This window comes from Rattus norvegicus, chromosome 12, assembly GCF_021556685.1.
Source record: "Rattus norvegicus strain SHRSP/BbbUtx chromosome 12, alternate assembly SHRSP_T2T, whole genome shotgun sequence".
Classification (NCBI taxonomy): Eukaryota; Metazoa; Chordata; class Mammalia; order Rodentia; family Muridae; genus Rattus; species Rattus norvegicus.
In genome coordinates this window covers 4,976,127-4,997,169 of record NC_141545.1, presented here as the reverse complement: position 1 = coordinate 4,997,169, position 21,043 = coordinate 4,976,127, and the positions used below count along the sequence as shown (strand labels likewise).

At 40.0% G+C, this 21,043-nt stretch overlaps 1 pseudogene across 1 annotated transcript in view; it reads right to left on the bottom strand.

The window, feature by feature from the left end:
* Positions 1-21,043, bottom strand: part of LOC148001994 (uncharacterized) — a 741,081-nt pseudogene that overhangs the window by 699,482 nt on the left and 20,556 nt on the right. The window contains exons 5-12 of the transcript XR_015634494.1: positions 19,924-20,105; positions 17,622-17,800; positions 17,051-17,235; positions 15,941-16,050; positions 15,375-15,562; positions 13,664-13,924; positions 11,402-11,495; positions 9,887-10,086 (exon numbers count right to left, since the gene is read on the bottom strand). The product of XR_015634494.1 is annotated as an uncharacterized LOC148001994 (transcript). The remainder of the gene's footprint in view (positions 1-9,886; positions 10,087-11,401; positions 11,496-13,663; positions 13,925-15,374; positions 15,563-15,940; positions 16,051-17,050; positions 17,236-17,621; positions 17,801-19,923; positions 20,106-21,043) is intronic.

Below are 21,043 nucleotides of genomic sequence, written 5' to 3'. Positions count from 1 at the left end.
AAGCTCTCTCTGCCTAAAGGAAACCATCTCCTACATGGAATATCCAGACAGGAGCCTATCATAAGTGCCCTCTGAGAGGCTCCATCCAGCACTGACTGGAATAGGATATGAAGAGCCATAGTCAATCATTGGATTTTATGGATCAATCAGGGACTTGTAAGGAAGAATGGGGGAAGGATTCCACACCCTAAAGGAGATAGGAACTCCATAGGAAGAGCTACAGAATCAACTACTCAGGACCACTAGGAGCTACCAATAGCTGAATTACCATCTAAAAAGCCTACAGAAACTGTACCATGACACATTTATAGCAAACGAAAAGCTTAGTCTCCATGTGTGTCCCCCCAAATGTGGAGCAGGGCTGTCTGCAAGCTCTTGACTTGAAAAGCCTCCTCAACTGGCCTTAGGGGAGAAGATGGTCTAACCCTGAACAGAGTTGAGGTGCCAAGGTAGTAGGATAACCAAAGGGCCCGTAACTGGCTCAGAGTAGGAAAAAGACTTTGTGAGGAGAGAATGGGGGTGGGTTGTCAGCATAGGAGACATAAAATTAACAAATAAATAAATGTAAAATAATAATAATAATGATTATAATAATGATGATGATAGTAACTAATAAAATAAATGAACAAAACAAAGAAACAAAGATCATAGTCTTCTTCTTGGAAATAGGCAACTTTCAAAAAATGGCAGCACCAGAAATTACCTGATCCTAATTGTATAATTTGGTGAATGTGTAGAGTACAGACAGAGTAAAGCTGTAATATACATGTAGACCTCTACTTACAGACCACCTGGAATAGTGATGAAGTTTCTTATATGTTTTCCTAGTGAGAACATCTCAGTTTCATATCTTTTTTTTAAAATTGGTAAATTTTCAACAATATAAATTAAGTTATAAGCATCAGTTTGTTTAAAGAACAAAAACTGTCCTTGTTCGTAAAATACTGCAAATAACTTTCGTGTTGTACTAAGGGTAGTGAAAGATCCCATGCAGAGAGACCCTTACTCAAGTCTTGGGAAATCGCGGACCCCAGATACAGAGAGACCATTTTGGATGTAATAAGCAAAGGCGAGGTTTATTATGGAGACCTATTACAGAGATCTCCGGGCCAACTCGTATCCCATATGGACCCCGAGAGGCTGGAAGAAAGAGTATTTAAAGGCAGAGGGTGTGAGCCCCAGGGGATGGGGGGATGTCAAAGCAGAATGCACCGCAAGTTACAGGATTGTTTTGTGGCTCCAGGAGATAAGGGGAGCCAAAAGGTTTTATGGCCCCCTGGTCCTGGAACAGAGCTACTAAATCAGGAGAAGGCTCAGGTCTTCAGGTCCTCATTATTTTTAAAAGTTTGTCAGAATTGATGAAGCATCTGTATTTGAAACTCCTCTGGTTAGGCTTGGGCCGCTGGTTTCCTGGGGTGCTCTCTGTAGGATGCAGTGGCTAAAAAGCACAAGTAGGGGCTTAAATAAACATCAAAGGGACAGAACAAAGAACAGTTAACTCACACCAGGTGATAAGCAAAGTTGTTCTCTTGCATTTTTAACAATCTGTCTTCCAGAGACAGGTCCTGTTGCTGAGTTTCAGGCTAATTTAAAACTCTATCTCTCATTCCTCTCTTCTTCGACTAAGTAATTCTAATCTTAGAATTTTCATATCAAATCTCATATTTGGATTTACCAAGTTGTCCTAATTGATTGGTACTGTTGTCTCAGAACCATTAACTGTATAGCACCCACTCGATCTTTAACAAAAGCAATTAACCTGTTTGTCACGCAGGGGCCAAAAACTAAAACCAAGAAAATTATTAGTAATGGCCCAGCTATAGCAGAGAGTAGGCTAGTCATCCAGGGAGACACGAGTGAACCAAGTCTCAAACCAACCTCGTTAAGTGTCTCTATCTTTTTGTGTTTTACTAAGTCTTTAGCACCAGGATTCTAATCTGGACACTATCTGTACCTATACACCAAGGTCATGACTGTCTTTTAGAACTTTTAAACGTATACACGTTGTGATCCCTGAGGCACAGTCTCATGAAGTGTTAGGAGTACTAACTCATGTAATGTTACATCATTTGTAACAGAAATTAAGCCTATCTCTATACTTCTCTCGATGGAACCCAGGGCAAACATGAAATCTTTGTTTCTAAAGCACACTCTTTAAGTGAGCATTATAGCAACCTCCCAGTCACGTCTCTGATGTATCCACTTATCTGATGTATAAGTCGAGGGAGCTTTTTGAAGATCTGAGTTTCCCTCTAGGTCTCAGCTCTCAGACCCAACAGCTAATATGCAGCTGGTGAGGGCTGAGAATTGACGGCTGTCACGGTGGTCAGCAGCACCAGGTACAGTCCTTTTCAGTGAGGCTCGAGTCTCTGGGCTCAGTGTCATCGTATGTAGCTGTAGTCTCTGACCTGGAACTGATGAGATGTCTCGAGGGTCTCTGGGGCACAGGCTGCTGTCAGCTGTGAGCAGATTTCTTTCTGTTTCACCTGCAGGTCTTTTAGCCTGGCATACAAATCATTATTACTATCACATGTTGGTTCAGTAACAACATCTAATACAGTCAGAAGAGCTGAGGCCTCGTATAAGATCTCAAAGGGGGTAAGGCTGAATCTGGAAGGGGTATTTCTTGCTCTGGAGAGAGTAAGAGGGAAGGAGTGTCACCCAGTCTGTGCCAGTCTTCATGGTCAATTTGGTCAGTGTTTCTTTTATAGTTTTATTTATTTACTCTACCTGTCCTGAACTTTGAGGTCTGTAAATATAATGTAATTTCTAATCGACCTCAAAATATTTGGCCACATCCTGGCTTACTTTGGCAATGAAAGTAGGGTCGTTGTCCGACCAGATTACCTTCAGCACTCCAGACCTGGGGAAGATTTCTTCCAGTATCTTCTTGATGACTACCAGGGCCGTCTCTTGCTTGGTGAGGAAAGCTTCTATCTATTTTTGGAAAGGTATCTACAAGCACTAGGAGATATTTGTGATCATATTTTCCTGGTTTTATCTCAGTGAAGTTCACTTCGACTTTTCGTTAAACTCTCTAGGTTTCTTTGTCCTGTTTATTTGTTAAGCATTCACTTACTGACATACCTTATATTTTTTACTGTCTCTCTGGCTAAAATCTTAAAGTCTATTATATACATACCTTAACAACCTTCTTATCTCTTAAATGAATCTCTTTGTATATTTGGCAAAGTAAGTGTTTTATTTGTTCACTGGGGAGTATAGCTTTCTCCTCAAGTGTGTCACTGTCCGTTTATCTTTTAAGCAATTTGGGCCTTTTCTTTTGTTGTACATTCTAAGTGAGGCCATCCCTTAGTCCAATACCAGTTCCCAGTGGCTGTCTCTTGTAGGCCTGTAACCAGGATAGGCTCCTGTATAGCCATTTCCCGAGCCACTTTATCTGCTTTGTTACTGTCCCATGCCACTGAATCTCTTCTTTCCTTGTGTCTTGGGCAATGAATAATACTCACAGTTGTTGGCTTCATCTGGGCATCCAAGAGATGGCAAAGACATCTGTGGCGCTGATGTGTTGGGGGGTTGGCGTTCAGCCATTCCAGATGACATTTGTGTTCTCCACCACGGCAGCACCCACTTATCTCTGACCTTCATGAAGAGAACTGTTCCCATCTGTAGACAAGGTAGCCTTGGCTTTCAGCAGGGGTCAATCAGCCAGTCACAGAGGCCTTTCCTACACCCATGGGCTTCTGCCAGTACTTGACACTCATGTTATGGTGGCTCCAGGTCAGGATTGGGCAGCAAGGTGACCAGATTGTCCCCAACCGGTGGAGAATCTAGACCAATGGTCCCATCTTCTGGGACATTTTATTTAAAGGCAAAACATTAGCCACTCTACCACAGTTTAAGTCCTGGATTGAGTGATAATTGTTAGTGCCCGGCTGGCAGGAGCGATGTGTCCCAGGCAGAACGGCACTAAGCTATACATCTCTCAGCATAAGGTACTGGTGTACCGAGACAGGTCTTAAGCTCCACATATACAGTCTGTAGATATGTATACACATGGCCTCACCCAGCCATTTCAGCCCATGTAAGCCATTTTGGAGAGCAAATTTTTCAGGAGCAAGGGATGGAGTTAGTCCATAAGTATTGTTTGTTGCCAGTAGCATCCTGTACCCAAGGTCTTTGGATATTGGCCCACTGGGGGGCATAGGAGCACAGACCGTTGAGTCTCTGTATCTATAAAACAGCTGGGTGGGCTTCCCTTCTATCTCTGTGCATAGCCAGCACTCCAGGACCCAGAGGCTCTCGAGTGGCCCCTCTTGTTCTTTCTGGGGCAATCCCTGACCCAATGTCCTTTTTCTTTGTATTAGGCACACTGATCTTTAGCCAGGAATTCTCTTCTGTTGTCAGGTACTGTCTTCCTAGGTTCTCTAACTATGGTGGCCAGTATATGTTCCTCTCTTGTCTTTTATCTCTCTTTAGCTTTTTAGCTTCCTCTTTTTTTTTTTTAGTCTCTCTGTTTAACCTTATTTTCTCTGTAACTTATATTAACTCTCAGCAACATATAATAACTCTCTCAGTGACTTAGCTTAACCCTTTACGTTTTTAACTTTTTTTTTCATATCTTTTTCTTATCTTAGCCAGATTGGTGGGGCATTTTCCAGCCACTCAGAGACCCAACCTTGGAGTCTGGCGGCAGACCTGGAGCACTCCCTACCTTCAGGCATCTGAAGAGAGCAGGCAGAAGTGAGGGCCTTCCATCTGTGTCTGGAACATTTTTTCTGGCCTCTAGTAGGATTCCCTCTTTCCTCGGTGGTAAAGAAGACCTGTGACAGTTACTAACAAACATCTCAAATGGGATGGTGAGAAAACAAGGGATTCTTGAGAATAGAGGTCCACTGAAGAGGGCAAATACCATTTAGTCACACAGCTAAACCAGGAGGACTTTTTGGGACAAAAAGGCCTTGTGTCTGTGAAACAGAAAAGTGAGCAGAGGGGCAGCCTGTCTGTTACCGGCTGTCTCTCTGGACTTAGATTTTCCCTTAAGGAGTACCTCCCTTTAATGCCAGCTCAGTGGCTCTGTCTCTCAATAAACCCAGCCTCTGAAGGACACTAGTTTTCTAGTAAGAACTAATAACAAAAGGATGGAGAGACGGTTAGAACCTGGGTGTTAGATACTAAGCAGCTGACAAAAGAATTGAAACCAGTTTACCTGGGGCTATCAGGACTTTTTTTTGTCATTTTTGAGGCAGGAGTCAAAGCTGAACTGGGCTTCCTGTCTCTTATATCTAATAAAGAGATTGTTAAAACTGTAGTACCAACCTTTAATTAAAAAAAAAAAACAAAACAAAACAAAAAAAACAAAAAAAACTATAGCTCTCTCCATGTCTCTGAATATCAGGACTGCAGTAGTAGTCCTTCACCAAACTGTCTCAGTGGGCTACGAGCCCATGGAATAGAAAACATTAATCCTGACCTTGGCCACATCCAAAGCCTGAACTATAAATTCTGACTGGCAAAACAAAACAAAGTTCTTCACAGTTTGTTGTAGATTCTTTTGAAACAATTTTATGGGGTCCTCTGTCCCCCAACCTGGGGCATTTCGACCACAGGGGCAGGAACTGGCTGCTGTGGGGATAGGATCAAAGGCATTCTCTATGCTAATGATGACCAGCGAGAACAGTAATTTAATGCTGGAGACTGACTCCTCTCTTGGAATAAGGCCAGCAGATAAGGCAGGCTCTTTAAAGAACTTCTCCTAATGAGCACTCTCTTTCTTTGAGCAAGAGTTGAAGATCGGGCCACTAAAAGCAGAAATTCCTTTCTTGTTCTTGTTTTCCTTAGAGTCCTCCCCCACCTCACTCTCAGCCTTTTTAGATCATTCTTCCTGTAGCATTTTTAACACAGCCTGTCCCTTTTTTTAGCCTGTTGACAGCATTTCTGATCTTTTAGGCAGCTACGCACTAAGTGCCATACCAGCGGAAACTCCGCCTTTAAGATTCTTTGCTCCCAAGCAAAATTTAAATCCTTTTTTAGCTTATCTCAGCTGTCCACCATGAGATTCTCAGAGATCGCAAACCAAGGTGTAGCAATTTACTAAGAAATCTCTCTGTAGTGGATTTTTTTTTCCTAAGCCTTTTTCTTTTAAACAGCTCCGGAAGAGCCAGAAAAATTGGGTGAGACTTGAGAAGTCCCCATGCTCGCTGTAGCAGCTCTGCAGCTAGTTTTGCTTCCCTCTACTGTGTGCTGAGAGTACAAGCACAGATAAAACACTATGTTTTAAAAATCAACGTTGGCTATCAACCAACACACCTCCACTAGAGTGGGGTCCATAAAATTAAGTTTTCTACTCACTATACTTGTTCTATAGCCAGCTGCCTAATCTGGGGAACTTTTTTTTAAGAGAGGTTTTTTCCTCAAGGTTCTTGTTAATGTCTGTTTACACAACTGTTAACAGCAGCTAGGTTGATCAAAGGGAGCAAAGGGAGGGGCCTCTTTCTTTGGGGAGGAGGCTCAAGAGAGAAAGACAAAACTCCCTGGCAGAAAACAATTTTTCTCAAGCAAACTATTTTTAACTTTTAACTTAAGCACCAGGAGGACCAAGTAAAACTCTTTGACGAACAAAGCAAACAGTTTCATGATTTCAAACACAGTCGTCAGTCCAAATTCAAAAACGAAACAAAAGTCAAAAACACACTCCACAATACCACAGAAAACAAACCAGACAAACAAGACCAAGACAAAGTATCCTATAACCAATTTCCACAGATGCCTGGTACCTTCAGTACCTGGCCCAAACTGCAGCTTAACCTTAGCTGCTTCTGGGATGAGATGGACCATCTGATTCCACCTCCCAACAGGATTCCAGACTGTCCTCTTGTCCTAACGTCCAAGCATACTTGTCCGCGCCTATACTTAAATAGGCAGCCGAACTCGACCTCTGACGGAGTGGGATTCCTCGTCCACTCCCGCCTAGGTAAAAGGAGCATTCCATCTCCTTTGTTCCAGAAAACCAGAGTCAGGTCCTCCTGACTGTCCACAGCTGGGCTCTCTTGACTGTTCTCCGCCCGTGGAACGTCTTCCAGGGGCTTCAGCCTTGCAGGCCCCGGGGTGTCCCCCGCTTCCACAGCCAGAGGGTCCTCACGAACCACAAAGGCAGCTGCACCGAGTGGAGATACACAACCACTCTCCTAGCACAGGGCAGGAATACACATCCACCCTCCTAGCACAGGGCAGGAATACACATCCACCCTCTTAGCACAGACACAGAGTGGGATTCCACATCCACTCTCTAAGTACTGACCAGAGTGAGAATCCACCGGTACCGAGACACACATATAAACACACGGTGGAACCAAAACAGAGACAGACACAGACTGACAAATGCGGCGCCGCTCACACAGAAACACTCAGACAAACATCTAATTCACCTCCAAGGGGTCTTCAGAGTCTGGGGTGGTCGCGAAGATCCCGGACGAGCCCCATTTAAAGGATCCCATGCAGAGCGACCCTTACTCAAGTCTTGGAAAATCACGGACCCCAGACACAGAGAGACCATTTTGGATGTAATAAGCAAAGGCGAGGTTTATTACAGAGACTTATTACACAGATCTCCGGGCCGACACGTTTCTCACGCAGGAGACAGAGGTGTCGACCCTGAAACTCAAAAGTCAGGGGTTTATATAGGGAAAGCTAGGGGTTTTGGCGAGGTTACACACAATTGGCTCATTCAAACATAGCAGTGAGAACAAAGCAGAAGAGTACCTGGTAGAAGTCAGGGGCTTATCAGGGTCTGGATGACATCTGGTTAAAGTATGGCCCTGAGTAAACTGGGGGGATATCTTCTTGTCGGATGGCCCATGAATCAGTTCTGATAGCCTGGGCTGGATCCTGCATTCCTTTTCTTTATCTTTATGGCCTGCTATTCCTGGTGGCAGGGCTTAGCCCTGAGTCTGTGGCTTTTGGGGCTTACTCTTTTAGTATTATATTTTTAAACCTTAAATTCGTATAATTTTCCTTTCACTGGGAAATCTTGGTCTTACACTCTTGTCTTTTAGCTTCCCTCAGCTTTCTCTTGAGGGCAGTCAGAATCCTCTGTATTTCCCATAATCTTTCTTCTTTAGATAAGTCCTATATTCCGCGCTGCAGATCTCGATATAAACAGTTCAAAAGGAACTCCTGTCTCCTGATCTCTTCCTTGATGCCTGCTTGGGTCTCTGGCAGTGTTGGCATTGTGGCCATGTTGGACCAACGCAGAGGTCTTGTTACTTGTTTCGGGACCATGGTACCAAAGAGCTCTTGCACATGTGTGAAAAGCACATACAGGACCCGATTGCTGATCTGGACAGTTGGCCTCAGCACTAGAGAGATGTTCTGGATGTTCATCTTGGTTTCTATCTCCTTGGCAATGATGTGGTCCATGTGCACAATGAGCCAGGAAAGCAGAAGATGGTTATACTCCGGCAGTTAGGGAACTCCTGCACTTTCTCCGTCTCTGTGGTCCTCTGACAAGCCTCTTCAAATCGGGGCATAAGCTCTCTGGTAAGCAAATTCTCTGGAAGGTCTCGCAAATACTGCTTCAGCAAGCTGGATACAGTGTTAGGTTCATATTCTTCCAAGGTTGGAGACTCCTCTCGGTCATAGGCTGCTCATCTACCTTTGATTTGATTCCTGACACTTCGTAGATGCCTTCCCACTTCATGCCATGCTGCTCCATGTAGTCCACGCACTCTCGGAAGACAGCTGGCAGCCGGATGCCGACGTACATCATGGTCCTCTCTGCTGCATCAGCAAAGGGAATGCCAAAAATGGGTCTCAGACTTGGGGCATCTGTCTGTGGCACCTCTGACTACTGAGTTGGCTTCTTCTTTTTCTTCTTCTCCTTCCAATCTTTAACAGCATTGGCTGCTGTCAAGTCTTTACATTTCTTTTCTTTATGCTTTTCCTCTTTATGCTTTTCTTCTTTGGGCTTTTCTTTGATTTTAAAATCCTTTTTCTTCTTTTTAGTGCAGCTGGGCTTTTTGAACACATGGATTCCCTTGGACCTCTTCATCTTGGAAGGACTTTCAGCTTCATCTCCAGAGCTGTCTTCCTAGAAGGCAGCTTAGCATTCAGTCCTTTTCTCCTTTTCCTTAAATTTTCCTTTTTTCTTTCCATTGTCTTTCTCATCATCAGGACGCTCGTGGAGGATGTCATGGGGAGGCGAAGGCTCACCAGTCCGGTACAATCCAGGAAACTTTGTAGGGCTGATCTCCTCGAAGTTGGGAGTCCAAGTCAGCCCGCTGCCTTGCTCGGCCCGGAGGTGTTCACTAGGGCTGCTGTTGGAGTGCAGGAAGGACTCGTTCATGCTGAAGCCCTGAGGAGGAAGGGAAGTGGTCTTCTGTTACCTATCCATTCCATCAGTGCCTGCAGCCGAGCGCCAATCTGTTCTGCTGAAGCCGCTGCCTCCTGTGCTGTCCCCCTGGCTGACCGCAGGAACCCCATTCCCCCCCTGCCCAGCCTTTGCCTGTTTACACCAATTTTTGATCAGTGATGGGCTACCCATTTTGAGCTCTTATTTCTGAAGAACATTTTTCGGTAAGTGTTATTGAAACATGTGTTTTGTGAAACACACTTTTACCACTATTGTAACTTGTTTCACTATTACTTCACAAGGTATGGTCAGAGGTGAAATCAGTAGGAACTTTTGTAACGCCAAACTAAAGCCCATCTGATATATGAGGATGTTAGCTTCCAACAGAAGCTCTTCACCTGTGTCTTTGTGATGAATCTTTAAGGTTGTCAGACTTTTAAATGTTATGCCTCTTATCAAGACATCATGTGTCCATAGCTCCAGGAAGCAGACATCGTCATGTAATCTCAAGGACAGAAATGACATATGAATCTCTAGAGGGATGTTAATGTTGGTGATGTAAAAACCTTTCTTACCTTTAAGACAGATGCTGTTATAAGCATGTATTCTTCATCCCAGCCACTGTGTTGTTCACTGTCAACCCTACACCTCAGGGACCAGTGTGATTCTTTAGGTAAATTTCGAATATGTGATCTGATTCTTGTCCTTTCTCTACAATTATGGATAACATATCCTGTGTGGGATAAGGATAAGCTTGTATTAATAGAGGTCCACATCTGAAGCACAAATATATATTTTATTGTGGTCCTGAGCAAGGACAGTTTTGGGTGCACAGCAATAACTGAGAGGAATAAAGAAGTCATTGAACTTTTTTCTGTTTTAGCTTCCAAATACATTTTCTTCCCTAATCCATTTTTCCCCAATTTGTAACATCACAGTTTTGTTTGGACTCCTGTTCCCCAAAGCATTTTGGTGAATAGTCCTTTATTGCTTTCTGTTTCCTTCTATGAATATCTTTCTGAAGCATGGAATTCTAAGTAAATATTGGGATATTTCCCTTCTAGAGATCAAATTGGTATTTTACTTCCTGTCTGTCCTGGCCTCTATTATGTATCCTAAGTTTTTTATTTTTATGAATATTATTTCCCTACTTCTAACACTTTAATTTTTTTCTCTGACTTCTTTTTTTTTTCTTTTTTCCGGAGCTGGGAACCAAACCCAGGACCTTGCACTTGCTAGGCAAGTGCTCTACCACTGAGCTAAATCCCCAACCCTTTCTGTGACTTCATATTTTTAACTATGTCTAAAGATGCAGTCACATTTAAGAACCCAAGTATTTGTCAATTATTCTTCCATGATTTTATTCTGTAAAAATGACTACCATACACAGATTTATTCCATATTTTCTCTATTTTCAATTGATTACATGATTAAAAACATGGTTACCAGAAAACTCTGCTCTGAAATACCTAAGAAATGGGCAGTAAAGCTCATGTGTCTGACAAGATAAATTGGTTCACACAAAGAATTAATTCCTAGCTCAGCTATAGTGCTAAATTAGATGTGGACAGTAAATATATATTTCCAAAGAAGTTTAGTAAGTAGTTTAAAATAGAATAAGCCATATTAGGCAGCATTTAAATCTAGTCCACTATAATAAAAGATGTTAGTATATAGCAAAAAATATAAGGTATACATCTACTTCATTGATAAAGTAAAGTAAAAGTCTATAGATATTAATTATAAAAGATTGAGTAATCTCAGAGGCCATGCTATTAAGGGATCGACTCCAGAATAATATGGAGTCATAAAGAAGCTGGAAGACTGTACAGTCTGGTTATCAGAGGTGTACTTCCCTAGACCCATTTCCTCCAAGAAGCTGGTGGGTTAGGATCTTTGATGCAATCACTGTAAAACGTGGGAATACTATTTCTTTTAATTTTGTATTTTGGATTTCTTTCAATTACATGACTCAAACTTCAGTGCAAATTATTCCTATTTTACAAGGATCTTACTTTCATGTATAGGTCATATAAACATTAATCTGTTTAATTAAATGAAGGTGCTGTAGAAACACAAAATGATACTCACAAGTTTTGGAATAGGCAACTTTGTTTTTCTTGTGGTGGATTAATAGATGTTACTCTTGGGTTAGTATATACATTGTCTTTGTGTTTTTGTGAATCTATGGAAGAAGGGAAATCATTGCTGTAACTGAACTCATTTAGTCTTCATTTAGCCCTAGCGTACCCTTTTCCTTTTACCACCTGCATGCCTTATGCAATATCACTAATACACAGAAAATAACTAATTAATATTATAACATTTATAATAATCTTGCTTCATAAGGCACTTGATATATAGTTCTATATGGTCCATTCTTCATGTATAAAGAGTAAGTTATTAAAAGCTATGCTTATAGGAATTAGAATCAAACAGTCATATAGTACCAATCTTTACATCCCCTTGTGTGACTTTCTGACTGCCGTGGACAACAGTAAAGTACCAGCAGTATCTGTACTTCACAACACAATTTGTCTAACTGCACTTCTGTTATATTCTTTGGGTTTCTCCACTGATCTGTGAGCTCAAATCTGAGATCGTAGTGTCTATGACAAACATTTGGGTTTATTATGCTATATTTTCAGATTTTCGTAAGAGACTAGGATGGTGGCACATGCCTTTATTTCTAGATCTCAGAAAGCAGAGCCAAGAGGATCTCTGTAAATTTGATTTCAGTTTGGTTCACTGATCATGACAACCAGAGCTGTTACATAGAGAAAATCCAATTTGCTATTGAGTTGCTATTTTCTTACATAAATTTATGAGATTCCACCTCACACTAGACAGAATGGCTAAGAACAAAAACTCAGGTGACAGCAAAAGCTGGCGAGGATGTGGAGAAAGAGTAACACTCCTCCATTGTTGGTGGGATTGCAGACTGGTACAACCATTCTGGAAATCAGTCTGGAGGTTCCTCAGAAAATTGGAAATTGAACTACCTAAGGACCCAGCTATACATCTCTTAGGCATATATCAAAAAGATGCTCCAACATACAACAAAGACACGTGCTCCACTATGTTCATACCAGCCTTATTTATAGTAGCCAGAAACTGGAAAGAACCCAGATGCCCTTCAACAGAGGAATGGATACAGGAAATATGGTACATCTACACAATGGAATATTACTCAGCTATCAAAAACAATGACTTTATGAAATTCATAGGCAAATGAAGGGAACTGGAAAATATCATCCTGAGTGAGGTAACCCAATCACAGAAAAACACACATTGTATGAACTCATTGATAAGTGGCTATTAGCCCAAATGTTTGAATTACCCTAGATACACATCACATGAAACTCAAGACGGATGACCAAAATGCGAATGCTTCACTCCTTCTTTAAAAGGGGAACAAGAATACCCTTGGGAAGGAATAGGGAGGCAACAATTAAAACAGAGACAGAAGGAACACCCATTCATAGCATGCCCCACATGTGGCCCATACATATACAGCCACCCAATTAGAGAAGATGGATGAAGCAAAGAAGTGCAGGCCAACAGGAACCAGATGTTGATCTCTCTTGAGAGACACAGCCAGAATACAGCAAATACAGAGGCGAATGCCAGCAGCAAAGCACTGATCTGAGAACAGGACCCCCGTTGAAGGAATCAGAGAAAGGACTGGAAGAGCTTGAAGGGGCTCGAGACCCCAAAAGTACAACAATGCCAAGCAACCAGAGCTTCCAGGGACTAAGCCACTTCCCAAAGATTATACATGGACTGAGCCTGGACTCTAACCTCATAAGTGGCAATGAATATCCTAGTAAGAGCACCAGTGGAAGGGGAAGCCCTTGGTCCTGCCAAGACTGAAACCCCAGTGAACGTGATTGTTGGGGGGAGGGTGGTAATGTGGGGGAGGATGTGGAGGGGAACACATATAGAAGGGGAGTGGAAGGGGTTGGGGAATGTTGGCCCGGAAACCGGGAAAGGGAATAACATCCGAAATGTAAATAAGAAACACTCAATTTAATAAATTTAAAAAGAAATGTAAATAAGAAATACTCAAGTTAATAAGGATGGAAAAATGTTAAGAATCAATATATCACTGTAAGTATCATTTCTTTACATATTCTTAATTTCTTAATCTCATTTCTGTGTTTAACCTCTAGCACAAACTCAGGACCAGTGGAAAGAGGTACTAAAATTTGGAAGCAAATTCTAACAATAGGATAATATTTATAATGCACAGGTGAAATTTTCCATCACATGGTAAATCCTTCATGGCTGTTTGTTATAAATCATATTTTCAGTGCTCAATGACTTAACTTTAAGTTCTGGGAGTAGAACAACCTATAACACCCTCATAGGAAAGAGGAGCAGCTGGACTTTTTGACAGTGTATTATAACCAGGAGTGCATGTTCTCCCAATGGGGCAGCTGCTAAGTCAATGTTCGATTTCCTTTATGTTTCCAATATTTGTTGCATTATTCTGGGAACATGAGGACTTTCCTCCAGGAGGATGACATAGTGATGTTCCATGCCGCACTGCAGCCAAGTCCTCTCCAAAATCTCTTGGAGAATTTTCGATCATAAATTCTACTAGAGAAATCTATGAAAAAACAGGGCAAACACAGGTTGCAACACAGGGCAAAAACATGGTTGCAAAATCACATTTTACGTCTTAGTCTTGGATGCTAAAAATATGCCGTTCAAAATTCTGAGAAAAATTTAGCTGTTAGAAATAGGGGCAGGCTTTTTGTCAGAAATTTAAAAGATTGTGAGATCAGATGTTCAAGTGTGATCATCACAGTGCAATGTTACATAAGAGAATGATTTCCAGTTTTTACATTGTGATGGCCAGTATGTGATACATACTGTACACTGAAATAGCTTTGGTTACATTTTACACATATATGTGTGAGCATGATTATAAGGCTGCTTATAGAAAGGCAGAGCTAAGGAGGGAAGATGGCCTATGAATGTGGGTACCATCCCATTGAAAGTTCCCATGGGCTGTCTAAAAAGTAAGAGACAGGCAAACCCATCTGAGAAGTGAAATTCATGTGTCTCAGTGCAGTGCAATGTTAACAGCTGCTTCAATATATCACTGTAGGTGCCATTTCTTCACATATCTTTAGTTAATTACTTAATCTTAATACAGTGATGACTCAGTGCAGATGCAATGGTAACATCTTGATTTTATGATTCATTATATTGGGAGGTCTTTGAAATAAGATCTACTGGGAGGAAATGGGGTAATTATGTACCTTCAATGGCAGGTACTTTGGAACCCTGTCTTCTCCTGATCTTTGATTCTTCTACACAATATAAGAAATATTATTGTTTCTCAGTTGAGTTGTTTTACAGTATGTTCCTTACAGTTCCAAGGACAATTGGTCAATTAATAATGGATCAGAACCTCAAATACTTAGAGTCAAAATAACCATTTGATCACTGTACTGCATAAGATTTGGTAGTTTATTATAGTACTTGAAAGATGACTAACATAGAAAATTATACAAAATAATTTCTCTAAACCAATCAAAACCAGCATCCTGAGGCCAATGGTATTTTACTCACATTAATCAGGGATTCTTAAGGATCACATCTGATAAAAAAAATCCAAATTGCATTGCCTTTTTTAGTTGGGGAAATCACCTTGAAAACAAGTAGAATTTCACACATTCTACACTGAATATGTCAGAATTAAGTCTTGACTGCTGAACTAATACTTAGATTTTGTATCATTTCACAGCATTTGTTCTCACTGGGTTAGTGTTAGGATATTCTCAGTGACAAAGACAAAAGACTGAGTCACTGAGCTCAAATACCCATTTCTATTTTACTTAAAATGCACCAATGATTCCTTCCCTCCAGAAGAACACCTTTCAAAGCTGTACTTACTTTACAAAATGAAACAAAACAAAAACCAAAACAATCAACAACAACAACAACAACAACAACAACAACAAAATAACCAAGATTCTCAGGGATTTCCTGTTTTCCTGTCTCATTGTAAAGGCTTATCAATGCTAGGCATAAAGTTCTTATCTAATTATCCTTTTGCCAATATCATTTGTCACTCCATTATTGCAGGAGCTGGGCACAAATAAGAGACATGGGGCTAACCCAACAGATAGGTGGTAAGAAGACATTTCATTAACAGAACAGTTACTTTTAATTTCATATAATATACAAAAAAGTTGCCTCAGAAGAGCCGCATTTTCAGGTGGCATTTTATCTAAAAGACTGAACACAGAGACAGTTATTTTAAAACAAGTATACTCAATTTGTAAATATGAAGGGAAAAGAGTAATCATATTGTATGCAGGATGCACTGTAAATAAAATGAAAGAGTTGGTACTCAAATTATTGCTTGAAATATTTACCCAATTCAGAAAAAAGACAAATCTAATTGGAATATGAAAGTAAGATTATAAGTCTGGGCTACTGTGATTCCCACTGTAACTCACACTCTTTTGAAACTGTCTTCCATGTCTGTGAACAATTGAAAGCTTTTGCTGTCTGTCAGTGTTCTTAGTAAATGTTTCTGTGATATATAATTTCTAATGTGTGTAAGCAAATGTTACTTCTATGTTGAGGTTGTTCACAGTTTCCAACAATTACCTCTGCACTGCAGCTAATTTCTCTTCATCATTGACCTTTTCGGGTACAGCAATCCACTCATCATACAGTTTTGAAGTCATTAGACTTCCCTTGAGGTTTTGGAGGAAGTCCTTATAAAGACAGGAATAATATTTTTGTGGAAAAAATTAAACATGGAAATTATTCAAAGTACATTCACCTGTAAATTTCAGTTTAGTTCCAACTTTCTTCACAGTTCCCCAAATTTCCCCTAGTTAGAACGTTCCATTATATGTGGTCCCAGTAAGTTTCATCTATTTAAGCTAGAGACCAAAGAGTACATTTTCAGATTTACTTGGACTATAGAAAAATCTTTTCTTAGCTCAGCATGCCTCTAGTGGACAGCTGAGCAAACTAGCACATATAAGCGATTAATACTCCAGTTCAAATACTATTTTTAAATGATAGAAAAATACAATTATGATACCCACAAGACAACCATAGGAAGTTATTATCGAATTTCTCAGGAGCAGAAAGCCATGTCTGGTACTGGAAGCATGGGGGCACATGTCTTCATGGTTCTTAGAGAATGCCCTGCCCCTATTTCACTAAACAAGTGTAACTCCTAACTCTATTATAATTATTTAACTTAATCTTCACAGATAATATACCCTTACCCATCAAAAAAGGTTCTCTGAAATGGATGGAGACTATTACTGAAAACCACAGCTAGTCAAGGTACAAAGAACAAACTATCCTGTGACTCTGAGCCCCAGTTTATATATATATATATATATATATATATATATATATATATATATATATATATATATATATATACCTCCTGAACTGTTTGCTCTGAGCATAGGTTGAGACAGTCAGAAAAATTGTACACAAGAGGATAGGGACATTCGCTTTGAGATTTGGTCTCCTAGAAATGAGGGGAGGTTTCACTTTTGACAGTTCAACAATCACATTGCTTAAACAATTTCTGAACATCATCCATGTTATTAACACTAACAGAGGAGACTTTGAGCATATACGAATTCTCTCATACATATCTACTGTCATTCAAGGGAATGCAAAATGAAGACAACTACTCCCATAGACTCAGAGGAATCCTGAGGTGGATGATTGAAAGACATTCCCTACCTTAAAGATCCACGCCACTACATTAACTGATTGCTTGTTTATATCCACCTCCTCTTCCGAATCCAATTTGTCCTTTACTGTTTGGCACAATGTTATACTCAGAGATTCTAAAAAGACACCCGTGGTTGTGGGCCTTTTCTTTTTTAGTAGGTACAGCATGTCATGAGAAGATGATAGAGAACTACCTGTCAGGCTTCACACACCACAGACTACTATTTGCTCCTTGAGAACAAGACCAATGGTATGCACGGGTGCAGTGCACGTGCTGGCATGGACACTGACGACCTAAAGCTGGTTTTGTGCCTCAATCTTTTGTTCTACACATCCCATCCTAATATTATCCCTTAAAGATCAGGCAACATTTCTTTATAACAGATTTTCCAAAATAGTTAAGGGATTAAATCCAACTTTTCCAATAGATGGTTTCTGAATAGCCCTCTCTCATCTTCCTACTGGAAAGCCAATGATTTGAGAGACAATTTTTACTCCACATGGTGATAGAAGTGAAGGGGTCAGGTATTTAAGAAGCAAGATTTTGTCTTAGGAGAGCCAGAGGAACACCGTTTGAGACATACCAGAATTGCTGCGGGCAGGATGCCATCCTGACAAATGGAACTGAATTCTCTTCCAGTTTTCTTCCCTTTTTAAATGGTGGGGTGGTGCATACTTGGTCCTGGTGGGGCACAGAGCTCCTGTTCAACTGCGATGTTATAGAAGTTCTTTTTTTCTTAAAAGTTTTTTCCTTCATATCTGAGCAGGAGTTGAGATCATTACATGGGATAGTGTAATTTACAAACATCTTTTACAACACCAACTTTCAATTGCAAAATGTCCCTATTATAATGGGTTAATCATCCTGCTGTGCTTATGTAACCTTCTTCTCATATGCCCTACACTGTTATTAATCTTAGTGATGTCTCTAAGACATGGTCTTGTGTTCTGTAGTGGGAATTCTCACAAGATGATGCTGTCTAACTCCATACTGTATCATGAAATACTAGATACATTGATTGAACAAGCTCCCTGAACTATGTATAGGCTGTTGCTTCAATAATTACATCCATTTTCATAGCCACCCTTACTTTTATTCTCATTTAAAAATTTTCTATTTTTTCAAATGTCATAATGAAGCTCTTTTCATCCTTACTTTTCTTGTTGAGCATTTTGAAGAACCATTGTTAAGTTTATTTCAGCAGCAGCATGTCCCCCTTATGAGAAAATATACATGACTATACACTATAGTGTCAGTTCAGAGCTGAAATTAAGTTTCTTTTTTGCTTCTGAGTTTTCTTTTAGAATATTGGACTATAATACAATTTTAAATATGTTACTTAAAACAAATAAATTAAAAGTAAACAAATGAGTCATATAACACAATATAAAATAGACTTCATCACTGAAAAACATACTGTCTGCCTGGCTGTCTAGTGCAAAATTATGACGCCTGAAATCACAAGTAATATTAGATAGATGGACAAAGATGTGTGTGTGTGTGTGTGTGTGTGTGTGTGTGCATGCATGTGTGTGTGTGTGTTTATATATATGTAAACCAAAACACATATCAAAATTTTTTACTCCGAATTGTTTCTGTCTAAAGAATATGCATGGACAAAAACTGTAGCAGAGACTGAAAAGACCATCCAAAGATTGCCTCGACATCTTATCTATCCCATCCATAGACACCAAACCATGACAGTGTTGATGATGAAATGATATGCTTGCATACAGGAACCTGACAGGGTTGTCCTCTGAGAGGGTCTCCCAGCTTCTGACTGAGACAGATGCAGATACTCTCTGCCAACCACATGACTGAGTCCTGGCACCCCAATGAAAAAGTTAGGGGAAGGAATGAAGGAAGAGAGAGGGATAGCAACCCCATAGGAAGAACAATAATATTACTTAACTTGACCCCTCAGAGCTCCCAGGGTCTTAGTCAACAACCCAAGAGCATACACTGCCAGTCTGCAGTCCCTGCTACATATGTAAGAGATGGCTGTCTTGTCTAGCCTCAGTTGGAGCGGATATTCTTGTTCCTGTGGAGGCTTGATGCCCCAAAGAAGAGGGATACTTGAAGGGTAAGGTGGGAGTAGGTAGGTTGGTGGGGGAGCACCCTCTTAGAGGCAAAGGGGAAGAGGGATGTGGTGGGGTATTCTTGGTAGGGGGACCAGGAATGGGACAACATTTCAAATGTAAATAAAATTAATAAAAATAAAAAAGCAAAGTTTAAAAGAAATCAGAGGTATAAGTGGGAGGTTTTCAGGAAAGGAGAATAAGGAGAAATAATTATAGTATTCCATCATTTGAAAAAATAATTAAAACGTCCCAGTCTATCAATATTAGGGGCATTTCGAATCTAGATATAGGTCTAAAAGTTATTTGTTATACGATTTGAAATGAGATTAGAGACTGGGCTACAAGCCTAAGGTGATTTCTAGTCAAACCTGCAAAAGATTATCTTCAATACCATACATCTTGTTTTTCTATGTAGATTTCATTGCAATAGATTGTCAAAATATACTTCATAAGTAATTTTGTGCTCTAATCACGAAACCACTTAATGGGAACATATCACAATTCATGTCTTAGACCTGCTTATTCTAATGGGACAAAAATGTGTGTACAGAGTGTTTTGGCATACCAGTTTATGGCAAATATCTGCCTGGGAAAAATGAAATGTTCTCCCTATAACCAAGATTAGTCTTTACATCAGAATTTAGAGTACTCTTAACATGGACCTGAAACATACTGCTTTAGTGTGTTTTTTATTACAGTGTCCCTTTCCTAAGCAAGAAAATGATAGTATGCTGCGATATTTTATGACAAATTAAAATGGGAACTAAGACAAGCCACCTGAAGGAAGATGACAGACTCAATTTTTTGCTGCTGGCTGCTTGCTGAGTTTCTGAGTTTCAAGATGAATTTCCCATGTACATGAGCGTTTAGATATTTCATGATTACCCCAGGTAGGGAAGGAAAGCTGTAAAATTTCTTAAGTCCCGTGAACTGAAGTTCCTTTGAATATTTATCATTCTAATGTCATGCGGATACTCATGCCCTATGAGGAAAAAAAACATGAATTGTAACTACTGTAACTGAATATAGGAAACCCTTCTGATACAATTTAGAATGCTTTGTTGTATTTCTTCTCCTCGTCCTCCCCCTCCCCCTCCTTCTCTCCTCCTTCTCCTTCTTCAGGATAATGTAGACTGTACATACTAGAACATTACATCCCTTACAGGAATACTATAATAAATTAAGCTGAGAACTCTAAAAATAATGAGGAGAAAATTTTCAGTGTATCACTTTGTTTTGAGAATATAGACCTAAGAATGCACTGTGTAGGGGGACTTTTGCTGTATTCTTCTCTAACCCTTTTAAGACAGGCCTGTTGGAGAATTAATACCAATAATATTTTTACATCATAAGAATCCTACTTCACTGGGGTTAGGGATTTAGCTCAGTGTTAGAGTGCTTGCCTAGCCAGCGCAAGGCCCTGGGTTCAGTCCCCAGCACGAAAAAAAAAAAAAAAAAAAAAAAAAAAAGAACCCTACTTCACTCCTCTAGCTTCATATTAACCAATTTAAATATTTCATACGGCATACGTAAAATAAAATATGAGCACTAATTGTCTTCACAAAGATAATTGTATTATCCTATATTAGCAACTTAAAAGCACAATGAAAATCTAGATCAAAAATAAGAAAACACACTAAAGAGAAGCAGACAACAGGAAATAATATTAAGTCTGAAATCAATTAGAAACAGAATCCATAAAACCAAGATCCTGTTCTTTGAGACAATCAACAAGATACATAAACCTAAACTAACTAAAAGTCTCAGAAATAGTATGCAAATTAACAAAATCAGAAATGAAAAAGGAGACATAGTGGAAATTGAAGAAATTAAAAAAAACATCATGTTTTACTACAAAAGACTATAGTTGACAAAGCTTGAAAATCTATATGAAATGGATGATTTTCTACACAGATACCA